The following is a 17,500-nucleotide window of genomic DNA, read 5'->3' on the forward strand; positions in this document are numbered from 1 at the left end:
ATTATTTAAGGAAACAGTTATCACCCAAATTAGAAAATTATAACAGTTTACAGTAATTTATAATCATTCGCAAATTATTAATTCAGGCTATATACATGCTCTATAGATATAGATATTTAATATATATATATATATATATATATATATATATATATATATATATATATATATATATATATATATATATATATATATATATATATATATATATGCTGAGGGACTGAAGTACTCACAGCTACACATTAGTGTGTGACACATCAGAGTGTCATCTACACTACATGTCTTGTGTTACCATCTTCTAGCACCATAACTATCTTCATGGCCCTCCTACCATGAGTGGAAGTTAATGAGTGAATTATAGGATTTTTTCTGCTATACGACCGTGAATATGTGAGAAGTATAATTGTATGGTAATTATAGTGCTGATCCAGTGAATTGTGTCTGTCACATACACAAACACGCCGGTCAAACTGATTTTCAAGACTGAAACCGTGCGGAATAGGATCCTGCAAGAGAAACCACTGCTGAAGGAATCATTAACATACAAGAAGGCGTTCCTAGACTGCGGCAGAACAAAAACAGAACGTCAGCAGCTGAGGGAGAGAACACAGAAACGAAAGGGGCTAGGAATAGAGACAAGGACAGAGTCAGTAGAGGACAACCAGAGCAGGACAGAGCAACAAGTGCAAGCACACACAGAACCATCCCCAGAACCCCACAACCCCACAACCAAAAATGCTATCCGAACACAAACCACAGTCCAAACCTGCAGCCCCCACCCCACACTATGCTGTAGAATCTCACAGCAACACCACTACAGACCCCCAGAACACAGTGTTGGAGAGGAAACTGAAGGTATGGTACACCAATGCTGATAGAATAACAAATAAGCGGCACGAAAGAATCAAAAGGCATCACCAGACATCATGGCTCTCACAGAAACCAAACTCGCAGGAATGATGACAGATGCCGTCTTTCCAACGGGATATCAGATACTGAGGAAAGACAGAAGGAATACAGGGGGTGGAGGAGTGGCACTGCTCATCAAAAACCAATGGGATTTTGATGACCTGGAGAAGGGAGACAGAGGAGATGCAAGAGACTACATAATAAGAACACTTCAGTCTGGAGGTCCCAGGGTGGGAATTGCAGTGATGTATAACCCACCACAGAACAGCAGGAGGCCAATGCAAGAATACGATGAGAGTAACAGAACTATGGTCGACACACTGGCCGAAGTGGCCAGAAGGGCTCATGCGAGCAGAGCAAAGCTGCTGAGTGTGGGATGACTTCAATCACAAGGAAATTGACTGGGAGAACCTGAAACAACATGGGGGCCCAGAAATTTGGAGGGCTAAGATAATGGAGGTGGTACTGGAAAGCCTCATGTACCAACATGTAAGGGACACTACCAGAGAGAGAGGAGAGGATGAACCAGCAAGACTGGACTTAGGACATGTATTCACCTTGAGTAGTGCAGATATTGAGGACATCATATATGAAAGACCTCTCGGAACCAGTGACCACGTGGCTCTGAGCTTCGAATACTTAGTAGAATTACAAGTAGAGAGGGAAGCACGAAGGGCAGGACGAATGAAGCCAAACTATAAGAGAGGCAACTTCACAGGAATGAATTTCCTGCACGGGGTTCAGTGGGACAGAGAACTGGCAGGGAAGTTAGTAAATGAAATGATGTAACAACAATATGCAAGGAAGCTGAGGAGAGGTTTGTATCCAAGGGTAAAAGAAATGACGAGAAAGCCAGGATGAGCCCTTGGTTCACCCAAAAGAAAAACCAAGTGTGCTAGAGAACAGAAGAAGTATAGAGGGAAAAGGATCCAGGAGAATAACCGCCGAAGAGTCAGAAATGAATATGCACAGGTAAGAAGGGAGGCCCAACGACAATACAAGAATGACATAGCAGCGAAAGCCAGATCTGATCCGAAGCTGTTGTACAGGCACATCAGGAGGAAAACAACATACAAGTACCAGGTAATCAGGCTGAGGAATGAAGGAGGGGAGATCATAAGAAATGACCTCGAAATATGTGAGGAACTCAACATGAGATTCAAAGAAGTGCTCACTGAGGAGACAGAAGAGACTCCAGAAAGACGGAGAGGTGGGGTACACCATTAAGTGTTGGACACAAAATATACAACCGAGGAAGAAGTGAAGAGGCTGCTAAGGGAGCTAGGTACATCAAAGGCGATGGGGCTGGATAACATCTCTCCATGGGTCCTGAGAAAGGAAGCAAAGGCACTATGTGCACCACTAGCAACAATCTTCAACACATCCATCGAAACTGAGCGACTATCTGAGGTATGGAAGACAGCAAATGCAGTCCCAGTTTTTAATAAAGGAGACAGACACGAAGCATTAAACTACAGACCAGTGTCACTGACATGTACAGTATGCAAAGAAGATTATCAGGAGAAGAGTGGTGGAGCACCTATCAACGACAACCAGCACGGTTTCAGGGACGGAAATCCTGTGTCACAAAGCTACTGGAGTTCCATGACAGGGTGAGAACGGTAAGACAAGAGAAAGATGGGTGGGTAGATTGCGTTTTCTTGGACTGTGAGAATGCGTTTGACGCAGTTTTACACAAGAGATTAGTACAAAAGCTGGAGGACCAAGCAGATGATAACAGGGAAGGCACTGCAATGGTTCAGAGAATACCTGTCGGAAAGACAACAGCGAGTCATGGTACGTGACGAGGTGTCAGAGTGGGCGCCTGTGACCTAGGATCGGTGCTGTTTCTGATGTATGTGAACGACATGACGGAAGGAATATACTCAGAAATGTCCCTATTTGCAGATGATGTGAAGCTGATGAGAAGAATTCAATCAGACGAGGATCAGGAAGAACTACAAAGGAATCTGGACAGGCTGCAGGCCTGGTCCAGAAACTGGCTCCTAGAGTTTAGGAAAGGGAAAAGAAGACCGCAGACGGAGTGCAGTCTAGGGGGCCAGAGACTACAAACCTCACTCAAGGGAAAGGATCTTGGGGTGAGTATAACACTGGGCACATCTCCTGAGGCGCACATCAACCAAATAACTGCTGCAGCATACGGGCACCTGGCAAACCTAAGAATACCATTCCGACTTCTCTATAAAGAATCGTTCAGGACCCTGTACACCGTGTACGTTAGGCCTATATTGGAGAATGCAGCATCATTTTGGAACCTACACCTAGCCAAGCACGTAAGGAAATTAGAGAAACTGCAAAGGTTTGCAAGAACACTAGTCCCGGAGCTTAGGGGCATGTCCTACGAGGAGAGGTTAAGGGAAATCAACCTGACGACACTGGAGGACAGGAGAGATAGGGGGGATATGATAACGACATATAAAATACTGACAGGAATCGACAAGGCGGATGGAGACATGATGTACCGGAGATGGGACACAACAACAAGGAAGTATTTCTTCAGTCACAGAGTTGTCAGGAAGTGGAATAGTCTGGGAAATGATGTAGTGGAGGCAGGATCTATACATAGCATTAAGAAGAGGTATGATAAAGCTCATGGAGCAGGAAGAGTGACCTAGTAACGACCAGTGAAGAAGTGGTGCCAGGAGCTGTGAATCGACCCCTGCAACCGCAACTAGGTGAGTACACCTCATATACACACCAGATAGGCACACTGCTAGGTGCACACTGGGTGTACACACTGCTTGGTGCACACTGTATATACTGCTAGGTGTATACACTGTTTGGTTCGCTACAGGTGTACGCACAGCTAGGTGCACACTGGGTGTACGCACAGCTAGGTGCACACTGGGTGTACACACAGCTAGGTGCACAATGGGTGTACACACAGCTAGGTGCACACTGGGTGTACACACAGCTAGGTACACACTGGGTGTACACACAGCTAGGTGCACACTGGGTGTACACACAGCTAGGTGCACACTGGGTGTACACACAGCTAGGTGCACACTACGTAAACACACTGCTTGTGGTAGTGTACTTGTATTCCTCCTTAAAACACCAGTGATAGTGTACTTGTATTCGTTCTTAAAACACCTGTGGTGGTGTACTTGTATTAGCCCTTAAAACACCTGTGGTAGTGTACTTGTATTCGTTCTTAAAACACCTGTGGTAGTGTACTTGTATTAGCCCTTAAAACACCTGTGGTAGTGTACTTGTATTCGTTCTTAAAACACCTGTGGTGTTTATGTTATGGTGTGGTTGGATGACTGGTTAATTAGCTAATTGGGGTTTAAAGCCTGTCTACTACACGAGGGTCATTAAGGCTGCACGTTACCTGTTTACCCTGGTTCCTTTTGTTGATGATGGGTGTTGATGGTGGGTGTTGATGGTGGGTGTTGATGGTGGATGTTGATGGTGGGTGTTGATGGTGTGTGTTGATGGTGGGTGTTGATGGTGGGTGTTGATGGTGGATGTTGATGGTGGGTGTTGATGGTGGGTGTTGATGGTGTGTGTTGATGGTGGGTGTTGATGGTGGGTGTTGATGGTGGGTGTTGATGGTGGGTATTGATGGTGGGTGTTGATGGTGGGTATTGATGGTGGGTGTTGATGGTGGGTGCTGATGGTGTGTGTTGATGGTGGGTGTTGATGGTGGGTGTTGATGGTGGGTGTTGATGGTTGGTGTTGATGGTGGGTGTTGATGGTGGGTGTTGATGGTGGGTGTTGATGGTTGGTGTTGATGGTGGGTGTTGATGGTGGGTGTTGATGGTGGGTGTTGATGGTGTGTGTTGATGGTGGGTGTTGATGGTTGGTGTTGATGGTTGGTGCTGATGGTGGGTGTTGATGGTTGGTGTTGATGGTGGGTGTTGATGGTGGATGTTGATGGTGGGTGTTGATGGTGGGTGTTGATGGTGGGTGTTGATGGTGGGTGTTGATGGTTGGTGTTGATGGTGGGTGTTGATGGCGTGTGTTGATGGTGGGTGTTGATGGTGGGTGTTGATGGTGTGTGTTGATGGTGGGTGTTGATGGTGGGTGTTGATGGTTGGTGTTGATGGTGGGTGTTGATGGTGGGTGTTGATGGTGGGTGTTGACGGTGGGTGTTGATGGTTGGTGTTGATGGTGGGTGTTGATGGTGGGTGTTGATGGTGGGTGTTGATGGTGGATGTTGATGGTGGGTGTTGATGGTGGGTGTTGATGGTGGGTGTTGATGGTGTGTGTTGATGGTGGGTGTTGATGGTTGGTGTTGATGGTTGGTGTTGATGGTTGGTGTTGATGGTGGGTGTTGATGGTGGGTGTTGATGGTGGGTGTTGGTGGTGTGTGTTGATGGTTGGTGTTGATGGTGGGTGTTGATGGTGGGTGTTGATTGTTGTTTGTGGGTGTTGATGGTGGGTGTTGATGGTGGGTGTTGATGGTTGGTGTTGTGTGTTGATGATGTATGTTGATAGTGGGTGTTGATTGTGGGTGTTGATAGTGGGTGTTGATGGTGGATGTTGATAGTGGGTGTTGATGGTGGATGTTGATAGTGGGTGTTGATGGTGTGTGTTGATGGTGTGTGTTGATGGTGGGTGTTGATGGTGGGTGTTGATGGTGGGTGTTGATGGTGGGTGTTGATGGTGGGTGTTGATGGTTGGTGTTGATGGTGGGTGTTGATGGTGGGTGTTGATGGTGGGTGTTGATGGTGGGTGTTGAAGGTGGGTGTTGATGGTGGGTGTTGATGGTGGGTGTTGATGGTTGGTGTTGATGGTGGGTGTTGATGGTGGGTGTTAATGGTGGGTGTTGATGGTGGGTGTTGATGGTGGGTGTTGATGGTGGGTGTTGATGGTGGGTGTTGATGGTGTGTGTTGATGGTGGGTGTTGATGGTGGGTGTTGATAGTGGGTGTTGATGGTGGATGTTGATGGTGGGTGTTGATGGTGTGTGTTGATGGTGGGTGTTGATGGTGGGTGTTGATGGTTGGTGTTGATGGTGGGTGTTGATGGTGGGTGTTGATGGTGGGTGTTGATGGTGGGTGTTGATGGTTGGTGTTGATGGTGGGTGTTGATGGTTGGTGTTGATGGTGGGTGTTGATGGTGGGTGTTGATGGTGGGTGTTGATGGTGGGTGTTGATGGTGGGTGTTGATGGTGGGTGTTGATGGTGTGTGTTGATGGTGTGTGTTGATGGTGGGTGTTGATGGTTTGTGTTGATGGTGGGTGTTGATGGTGGGTGTTGATGGTGTGTGTTGATGGTGTGTGTTGATGGTTGGTGTTGATGGTGGGTGTTGATGGTGGGTGTTGATGGTGGGTGTTGATTGTTGTTTGTGGGTGTTGATGGTGGGTGTTGATGGTGGGTGTTGATGGTTGGTGTTGTGTGTTGATGATGTATGTTGATAGTGGGTGTTGATAGTGGGTGTTGATGGTGGGTGTTGATGGTGGATGTTGATAGTGGGTGTTGATGGTGGATGTTGATAGTGGGTGGTGATGGTGTGTTTTGATGGTGGGTGTTGATGGTGGGTGTTGATGGTGTGTGTTGATGGTGGGTGTTGATGGTGGGTGTTGATGATGGGTGTTGATGGTGTGTGTTGATGGTGGGTGTTGATGGTGGGTGTTGATGGTTGGTGTTGATGGTGGGTGTTGATGGTTGATGTTGTGTGTTGATGATGTATGTTGATAGTGGGTGTTGATAGTGGGTGTTGATAGTGGGTGTTGATGGTGGATGTTGATAGTGGGTGTTGATGGTTGGTGTTGATGGTGGGTGTTGATGGTTGGTGTTGTGTGTTGATGATGTATGTTGATAGTGGGTATTGATAGTGGGTGTTGATAGTGGGTGTTGATGGTGGGTGTTGATGGTGTTGTGTGTTGATGTATGTTGATAGTGGGTGTTGATAGTGGGTGTTGATAGTGGGTGTTGATGGTGTGTGTTGATGGTGGGTGTTGATGGTTGGTGTTGTGTGTTGATGATGTATGTTGATAGTGGGTATTGATAGTGGGTGTTGCTTGTGTGTGTTGATGGGGGTGTTGATGGTGTTGTGTGTTGATGTATGTTGATAGTGGGTGTTGATAGTGGGTGTTGATAGTGGGTGTTGATGGTGGATATTAATAGTGGGTGTTGATGGTGTGTGTTGATGGTGTGTGTTGATGGTGGGTGTTGATGGTGTGTGTTGATGGTGTGTGTTGATGGTGGGTGTTGATGGTGGGTGTTGATGGTGGGTGTTGATGGTGGGTGTTGATGGTGGGTGTTGATGGTGGGTGTTGATGGTGGGTGTTGATGGTGGGTGTTGATGGTGGGTGTTGATGGTGGGTGTTGATGGTGGGTGTTGATGGTGGGTGTTGATGGTTGGTGTTGTGTGTTGATGATGTATGTTGATAGTGGGTATTGATAGTGGGTGTTGATAGTGGGTGTTGATGGTGGGTGTTGATGGTGTTGTGTGTTGATGTATGTTGATAGTGGGTGTTGATAGTGGGTGTTGATAGTGGGTGTTGATGGTGGATATTAATAGTGGGTGTTGATGGTGTGTGTTGATGGTGTGTGTTGATGGTGGGTGTTGATGGTGTGTGTTGATGGTGTGTGTTGATGGTGGGTGTTGATGGTGGGTGTTGATGGTGGGTATTGATGGTGGGTGTTGATGGTGGGTGTTGATGGTGGGTGTTGATGGTGGATGTTGATGGTGGGTGTTGATGGTGGGTGTTGATGGTGGGTGTTGATGGTGGGTGTTGATGGTGGGTGTTGATGGTGGGTGTTGATGGTGGGTGTTGATGGTGGGTGTTGATGGTGGGTGTTGATGGTGAGTGTTGATGGTGGGTGTTGATGGTGGGTGTTGATGGTGGGTGTTGATAGTGTGTTCATTGTGAGTTGATTGTGCATTGATGGTCTCTCCCCTAACTCGTCAACTTACACTCTTCTTACTACCGTGTAACTACACCATACTACACTATACTCCCCATACAGAAAAAAATACACACTTGTAAACAAAAAAATATACTGGTTCATTCATACAATACAACTGTGAACAGCTGTTTGAAAGAAGACAGTAATCAGCGTACGGCGTGTTTACACTGGAGTGTCTTCACTGAGCCACATAATTACACTGGGGTAGACAGTAGAAAGGTAGAGAGTAGAAGGGTAGACAGAAGGGTAGACAGTAGAAAGGTAGAGAGTAGAAGGGTAGACAGAAGGGTAGACAGTAGAAAGGTAGAGAGTAGAAGGGTAGACAGAAGGGTAGACAGTAAATGGGTAGGCAGTAGAACTGTAGACAGTAGAAGGGTGGACAGTAGAAGGGTGGACAGTAAAAGGGTAAACAGTAGAAGCGTAGACAGCAGAAGGGTGGACAGTAGAAGGGTGGACAGTGGAAGGCAGACAGAAGGGTGGACAATAGAAGGGTAGACAGTAGAAGCGTAGACAGTAGAAGGGTGGACAGTAGAAGGGTGGACAGTGGAAGGTAGACAGAAGGGTGGACAATAGAAGGGTGGACAGTAGAAGGGTAGACAGTAGAGGGATAGTAGAAGGGTAGACGGTAGAAGGGCGGACAGTAGAAGGGTGTACAGTAGAAGGGTAGACAGTAGAAGGGTAGACAGTAGAAGGTTAGACAGCAATAGTGTGAATAAACTTACTGAGTTTAGCACAGCTCACACACACACACACACACACACACACACACACACACCCACACACACACACACACACACACACACACACACACACACGGACCATATACGTACACTGATGTACTTACCATGGTAGCATAACACTGAAATACTCTTCTGTTTAGCAAGGCACACGGTACAAGGGAACAAAGTACACGGTACAAGGTACACAGTACAAGGAATAAGGTACACGGTGCAAGGTTCAAGACACACGGTACAAGGCACACGGTACAAGGAACATGGTACACGGTACAACGCTATTTATACGTACCCCAGTTTGGGAACCCTTGCTCTGATAAGTCAAACAGGGATCAAAACAAACTCTCAGTGCATATACACTGAGAGACACCTTTCAGTGTACGTACACTGACAGAAATACACCTTTCAGTGTATATACACCGAGAGACATACACCTCTCAGTATATATTCTGTCGAGCATAATAATAATAATAATAATAATAATAATAATAATAATAATAATAATAATAATAATTATTGCTGATTTACGTCTCGCTAAGTAACTGGTCTTCTGAGTGTACAGTCAGCTAGACGTCTAGCCAAGTAACTGGATGTTTAAATAAGTGTGGTTTGACTGGGAAGGATAGGTAAGTGAGGCAGGTCAGCGGGCTAGGAAGCAGGATAGAGGGTAGGATGAAATGAATGCCAAATTCAAATTCAAATTCAAAGTTTATTCTCTATAAAGATTACAATGTTGAATTTACAGAATTTGGTTATTGTGTGGTTTACATGTAGTTAAATAATGATTACAGAGTGTACCACTAGAACGCCTAGCATGGCTAGGCATTTCGGGCAGACTTAGTTTAATTCTTTATTTTAAAATATTACAAATTATGAGGTAAGTTGGTATTATGGCTAAGTGACTAAATACTAGTTTGTGAGTTGAGCAATGTGAATGCTTTTGTTTTGGCACAGTACATAGTTTCAGTATTGGAGTATCATAGGATTCATTATTTTAAGATTGAGATTAATATTTCTGTTTATGGTCAAATGGGTGAGTGAGTGTAAGTGTGAACCACCAGGTGGTATTCGTGTAGTTAGTTGACGGGGTGTATCAGGGAGATAAGATGTTTTCTAATGGTAGTTTTGAAGGTGATGAATGTGTCTGCAGTTCTAGAGTTCTCAGGTAGGGTGTGAGCTGTATAGTCCTTGTGGCTTAGCGCTTCTTTTTGATTATAATAATAATCAGGTAGGGTGTTTCAGATTTTAGGGCCTTTGACATACATTGAATTTTTGTAAAGGTTTAGTCGGACACGGGGAATGTCGTAGAGATGTTTGTGTCTGGTGTTATGCCTGTGGGTTCTGTCACAACTATCAAGAAAGCGTTTTAGGTCAAGGTTGATATTGGAGTTTAAGGTCCTGTAGATGTAGATTGCACAGTAGTAAGTGTGGATGTACTGAACAGGGAGTAAATTTAGATCTATGAAGAGTGGGGGGGGTGTGTTGCCAGGGATGGGATTTAGTGATTATTCTTACTGCAGCTTTTTGTTGGGTTATTATTGGCTTTAGGTGTGTTGCTGCAGTTGATCCCCAAGCACAAATAGCATAGGTGAGGTATGGATAAATAAGTGAGTGGTATAGTGTGAGAAGGGCATTTTGCGGCACGTAGTATCGTATCTTGGAGACGATCCCAACTGTTTTGGATACTTTTTTGGTTATGTGTTGGATATGGGTGCTGAAATTCAGGTTGTTGTCAAGGTATAGGCCTAGGAATTTGCCCTCATTATGTCTGGTAATTAGAGTGTTGTCGATCTTAATGTTAATTTGTGCATCTCCTGCTCTGCTACCAAACATAATATAGTAGGTTTTGTCAGTGTTAAGCGTAAGTTTATTGGCTGTCATCCAAGTCGATATTTTGATCAGCTCCTCGTTGAGGGTGCAAGATTAGGGTGAGAGATGACATAAGTCGTGTCGTCAGCAAAGAGAATGGGTTTCAGGTGTTGGGATACGTTTGGAAGATCATTGATGTATATGAGGAAGAGCAGGGGACCAAGGACACTTCCCTGCGGAACTCCAGTATCAAGTGGCCGTGTTGTTGATGCTGTGTCTTTGATGGTAACATACTGATACCTATTAGTAAGGTAAGATTTGAAATAAGCAAGCGTATGGCCTCTTATACCGTAATGGTCAAGTTTGTGGAGCAGGATGTCGTGGTCTACTGTGTCAAAAGCTTTTCTTAGGTCAATAAAAATTCCTAGTGGATAACACTGTACGGAACGAAAGAAAGTAAGAGGGGTAGGCTGCAATAAATGAAAGTAGGAAGGTACCAAGAGAACACTGTAGCCGCCGGAGCGCACCACGGAAGAGTGTAGGGCAAGAAAAGGCAGGAGGGTAGGTTAGATAAGTGGGTAGGGGTGGAAAGCGTAGGCATGGAAGGTGGTTGGCTGGCTAGATAGCTGTCTAGCTGGTTGGTTGGCCGTTTAGCTGGCTGGATGGCTGGCTGTCTAGATGGTTGGTTGACTGGCTGGCTCGCTGACTGGGTGGCTGGCTAGCTGGTTGGCTAGCTGGCTGACTGACTAGGTGACTAACTGGCTGGCTAACTGGCTGGCTGGCTGTCTAGCTGGCTGGCTGGCTGACCCACATACCTATTGTCCCGCTATGTGCCTGAGGCGCCCGCCTCCTCCTCCTCCTCTTACTCATCCTCCTCCTCCTTCTGCTGCTGCTGCTGCTGCTGCTGCTGCTGCTGCTGCTGCTGCTGCTGCTGCTGCTGCTGCTGCTGCTGCACCATGTGTGTTCTCATCATCATTATCTTTCATTCCCCTGTACCCACACTCATTCCTCGACCATCCTGGTGGCTAAAACTCCCGCTTCACACACGGAGGGCCCGGGTTCGATTCCCGGCGGGTGGAAATTCCGACACATTTTCCTTACACCTATTGTCCTGTTCACCTAGCAGCAAATAGGTACCTGGGTGTTAGTCGACTGGTGTGGGTCGCATCCTGGGGGACAAGATTAAGGACCCCAATGGAAATAAGTTAGACAGTCCTCGATGACGCACTGACTTTCTTGGGTTATCCTGGGTGGCTAACCCTCCGGGGTTAAAAATCCGAACGAAATCTTATCTCTCTCTTATCTTATCTCACAAAGTCACATCTTCCTTCAATCTCTCTGCCTTCAAGTCCCAGGCAGTCTACCTCCCCTCTCCCTTAACCTTCACTTACTACGTTACGGAACGACTAAAGACGTGAAAACAATACCTGAGTACAAAACAATACCTGAGTACAAAACAATACCTGAGTACAAAACAATACCTGAGTACAAAACAATACCTGAGTACAAAACAATACCTGAGTACAAAACAATACCTGAGTACGAAACAATACCTGAGTACAAAACAATACCTGAGTACAAAACAATACCTGAGTACAAAACAATACCTGAGTACAAAACAATACCTGAGTACAAAACAATACCTGAGTACAAAACAATACCTGAGTACAAAACAATACCTGAGTACAAAACAATACCTGAGTACAAAACAATACCTGAGTACAAAACAATACCTGAGTACAAAACAATACCTGAGTACAAAACAATACCTGAGTACGAAACAATACCTGAGTACAAAACAATACCTGAGTACAAAACAATACCTGAGTACAAAACAATACCTGAGTACAAAACAATACCTGAGTACAAAACAATACCTGAGTACAAAACAATACCTGAGTACAAAACAGCTGACTCAATAGAACGTAAGTATAGTCTGGGAGACCTGGGAGTGATACAGTCAGATCTATCGTTCAAGAAACATATGTTACTATCGCACCTGGAGGATATTCCGGAGGTCAACGCCCCTTCGGCCCAGTCCTTGATTAGGCCTCCCGGTGGATCAGGGCCTGATCAACCAAGCTGTTACTGCTGGCCGCATGTAAGAAAAATTATAGCCAAACCAATGAGAGTCTTCAGGTCACTTGTTCTCTCTGGGCTGGAATATTGCTGTGTACTAACAGACCCTTCCAAGGCAGGCGAAACTGAAGAACTGGTAAATGTGCAGAGAACCTTTAAGCTTGTATAAACTCAGTCTAACATTCCCAGTAATTTGGGTGCTTCAAGTCCCTAAAATTATACTCCCTAGAACGTAGGCGAGAAAGATACATCATAATCTACACCGGAAAGATATTGGAGGGATTGGTTCCAAACCTGCACCCCGAAATTACTACTTATGAACACAAGAGACTTGGCAGACTGTGCAGGATACCTCCAATGACAAGTGAGAACACCAAGAACTCGGTAAGTGTAAAGGGACCACAACTCTTCAGTACCTCCCTTCATACGTAAGGGAGAATACCAACAAACTCCTACATAGCTGTTTTCAAGAGGGAACTCAACAGATTCCTTAAAACAGTTACCGATCAGCCGGGCTGTAATGTATACGTTTGACTACAGACGGCGAGTACCAACAGCCTAATCGATCAGGTAAGCAAAAAGCCTGGGACCGGGCCGCGGGGGCGGCGACCCCGGAAGTGACTACAGGAAACATTCCTTCATACCACGGTACCACAGTGATCAGCTTCAAGGCGATCAGTCCTTCATCCTAAGACTACATATATTCATCCTACGACTACATATATTCATCCTACGACTACATATATTCATCCTACGACTACATATATTCATCCTACGACTACATATATTCATCCTACGACTACATATATTCATCCTACAATGGATTTACCTATCCAACGAGTGGGTGTATTAAAAAGTGAAAACACTCATACGTATCGTGTGAGTGTAGGTGTTGACACACACATGAACATACACAGAAGGGGGTGTAGCTCAGTGGTAGAGCGTTCGCTTTGCATGTGAAAGGCCCCGGGTTCAATCCCCGGCACCTCCAATAGTTTAATATCTTCATTATACACACCATTCCCATCCTGTGGGCGGTAGTCAAAAGATTACAGACACATATACTAGGTCCAGGGACTGTACCTCAACATTACAGAGGTACATAATGGGTCCAGGGACTGTACCCCAACAAAATGAGTAAAGTCAGGGTATCTTTCCAGAATAGATTGTAATATACCACCGTGGATAAAATATTTTGACATTTCTTGAAGGTCTTGTCCTACGGGGATGTCGCTCAGATGGTAGAGCGCTCGCTTAGCATGTGAGAGGTACGGGGATCGATACCCCGCATCTTCAAGGTCTTTTAAGCGACCAGAAAAGCGTCGGAGCTGAGACTCGACCCCTGCAACTACAAACAGGCGAGTACGTACGTACGCGCGCACACACACACACACACACACACATAAGAAAGGAGGAACACTGCAGCAGGCCTACTGGCCCATACAAGGCAAGTCCTTATCAAAAGCACTCATGTATTTATCCACCCTTCCCCCAAGACTACCCAGGAATTTGTTTCCGTGCTCCAGGCACCAACCAAACCCAGCCCCTCCCCCTCCACACACAGCTAGTGAGCACGCCTTGTTCAGTTCTGGACACTTCGTAGAAACGGGAGTAGAGGCAGGGAGTTAAAGAGATCAGATGAAAGTGTTCAGAGAACTGGACTTCCTCAGAGGATATCATCAAAGCCACGGAACCAAACAGTATATCCCCTGGACACTGAAAGAAGGAACAGAAGAACTAAGCAAGCCTATTACATCTCTCTGTAAGAGGTCTTCAGACACTAATCTAATCAGTGGGTTGAAGATGGGTCAACTGAGGTTTAGAAAGGCTTGTTGAAAATGCTATAGAATACAGACAACTTGAAGCTTATGAGACATGTCAACAGTTGAGTATCTTTATCGGGGACTGATCACCTCAAATACCTTTTCTCCAAGGCTGATGGACTGATTACATCATTTTTATTTCATTATTACTGCTCCCTCTGTATTTAACTGAAGAAACCTACGGGTATCAATATATACTCAACTCTTGCACATGTATCTTAATCCTCAACTTGTCGGTATTTTATATCATTTCCAACATAATACAGTAGGCCTACCGCAGTGCTCCTCCTTTCTTGTCTTATGCAAGCACTGAATCACAATGTCACCGACACGTCCACTCTGCGGAGAACATTAAAAAATAATCGGAAAGCGACACTCATAGATATATGGAAAGAAAGAAAGCGAGCAGGAAAATAAGCGAGAAAGACAAGGAGGGGTGGACTGCACTTTCTTGGACTGCAAGAAGGCATTTGATAAAGGCCGCAGTGGATCGATGAATATCTAATAGAGGGAAGAAAGTGAGTGAGAGAAAGGGAGGAAAACCTCTGAATGAGAATAATCAGTGGGGTCCCCCAAGGGTCGGTACCAAGACCCTTAGTTTTCTTAACTTAATAAAGGATCTGTCAAAGCTCATTTATATATATATATATATATATATATATATATATATATATATATATATATATATATATATATATATATATATATATATATATATATATATATATATAACTGCAAGAGAACTTAGAGAGACCAGCAGTGGTCATACAAGCGATTACTAGAGTTTAATCCAAATAAGCACAAGGCAATGCAAACTGGAGACAGTGAGGGCACACACGGTACCGGGAGGACAGAAGTCACAGAAAGTGCAGTAAACAGTGAAAACCTGGGAGTAATTATAAAAGCGAACGCACCACCTGAGGCACATATAAAAAACTTGACATCAGCAGAGAATGTAAGACTACCAAAACTTACAACTGTCTTCAGAAATCTCAATAAGGAATCCATGGGATTCCAGCATGGAGCCCACACCTGAGAAAGCAGGATCAGGAACCGCGCTGGTTCCAGAACTGAGAAAGGTGAACTATAATCAGAGAAGAGACCCGAAGAGCTACTCTTGACCATCTTGAATGGGGAGATATGATAACAACGTATAAAGTACTCAGGGGTTTCGATGCAGCAGTCGGGGAGAAACATTTTCACAGGCGAAAAAACAGGTACAAGAGGGCGTAGGATAAGTACACATAAAAGAGACAGGATGGTGAGCAAGTAGAATAAACTAGACGAGGAAGTGGTGGAGGTAAATTTCATACACAGCTTCAAAAGTAAGTATTATAGGGCCCAGAAGGCCACGAAAAAGCACGAGCTTGGCCAGCTTTTGAAGTTAAGGCGGGGCCAGGGACTGAGTCTTGACTGAGCAAAGACAAGCACACACACACACACACACACACACCATGCCTGAGGCATGGAAGACAGCAAATGTAGTCCCAATCTTTAAAAAAGGAGACAGACATGAAGCACTAAACTACAGACCAGTGTCACTGACATGTATAGTATGCAAAGTCATGGAGAAGATTATCAGGAGAAGAGTGGTGGAACACCTAGAAAGGAATGATCTCATCAACAGCAGCCATCATGGTTTCAGGGACGGGAAATCCTGTGTCACAAACCTACTGGAGTTCTATGACATGGTGACAGCAGTAAGACAAGAGAGAGAGGGATGGGTGGATTGCATATTCTTGGACTGCAAGAAGGCATTTGACACAGTTCGACAGAAGAGATTAGTGCAAAAACTGGAGAACCAAGCAGGGATAACAGGGAAGGCACTACAATGGATCAGGAAATACTTGTCAGGAAGACAGCAGCGAGTCATGGTACGTGGCGAGGTGTCAGAGTGGGAACCTGTGACCAGCGGGGTCCCACAGGGGTCAGTCCTAGGACCAGTGCTGTTTCTGGTATTTGTGAACGACATGACGGAAGGAATAGACTCCGAAGTGTCCCTGTTTGCAGATGACGTGAAGTTGATGAGAAGAATTCATTCGATCGAAGACCAGGCAGAACTACAAAGGGATCTGGACAGGCTGCAGACCTGGTCCAGCAATTGGCTCCTGGAGTTCAACCCCACCAAGTGCAAAGTCATGAAGATTGGGGAAGGGCAAAGAAGACCGCAGACGGAGTACAGTCTACGGGGCCAGAGACTACAAACCTCACTCAAGGAAAAAGATCTTGGGGTGAGTATAACACCAGGCACATCTCCTGAAGCGCACATCAACCAAATAACTGCTGCAGCTTATGGGCGCCTAGCAAACCTCAGAACAGCATTCCGACATCTTAATAAGGAATCGTTCAGGACCCTGTACACCGTGTACGTTAGGCCCATATTGGAGTATGCGGCACCGGTTTGGAACCCACACGTAGCCAAGCACTTAAAGAAACTAGAGAAAGTGCAAAGGTTTGCAACAAACTAGTCCCAGAGCTAAGAGGTATGTCCTACGAGGAGAGGTTAAGGGAAATCAACCTGACGACACTGGAGGACAGGAGAGACAGGGGGGGACATGATAGCGACACACAAAATACTGAGAGGAATTGACAGGGTGGACAAAGACAGGATGTTCCAGAGATGGGGCACAGCAACAAGGGGACACAGTTGGAAGTTGAAGACAGATGAATCACAGGGATGTTAGGAAGTATTTCTTCAGCCACAGAGTAGTCAGGAAGTGGAATAGTTTGGGAAGCGATGTAGTGGAGGCAGGATCCATACATAGCTTTAAGCAGAGGTATGATAAACCTCACGGTTCAGGGAGAGTGACCTAGTAGCGACCAGTGAAGAGGCGGGGTCAGGAGCTTGGACTCGACCCATGCAACCTCAACTAGGTGAGTACAACAACCTCAACTAGGTGAGTACACACACACACGCACATATGCACACACACGCACACACACGCACACACACACACACACACACACACACACACACGCACACACACAAGCGCACACACACACACACACACACACACACACACACACACACACACACACACACACACACACACACACACACACACACACACACACACACACACACACACACACACACACACAGGATGCAGACAGATTAAGGAATACCTTTAAAACACTGAGTCATGATGAGAAGTGAATCCTTAGAATGTAACCTGTGCAGTTCCCAAGGGTCATTCCTGGTTCCCATGCTCTTCCACTCACACACACAAATTGTAGAGAGTGTGTATGCAAATACAAGAAAT

The 17,500-nt window shown here is 45.4% G+C and overlaps 1 protein-coding gene and 1 non-coding gene across 3 annotated transcripts in view; one reads left to right on the forward strand and one right to left on the reverse strand.

Moving 5' to 3' along the window:
* LOC128688298 (uncharacterized) overlaps nt 1-17,500 on the reverse strand; it is a 99,061-nt gene that overhangs the window by 71,287 nt on the left and 10,274 nt on the right. The window lies entirely within an intron of this gene.
* TRNAA-UGC (transfer RNA alanine (anticodon UGC)) lies at nt 13,334-13,405 on the forward strand. The gene has a single exon. It is a non-coding gene; the product is annotated as a tRNA-Ala (tRNA).

This window comes from Cherax quadricarinatus, chromosome 19 (genome assembly GCF_038502225.1).
Source record: "Cherax quadricarinatus isolate ZL_2023a chromosome 19, ASM3850222v1, whole genome shotgun sequence".
Lineage (NCBI taxonomy): Eukaryota > Metazoa > Arthropoda > Malacostraca > Decapoda > Parastacidae > Cherax > Cherax quadricarinatus.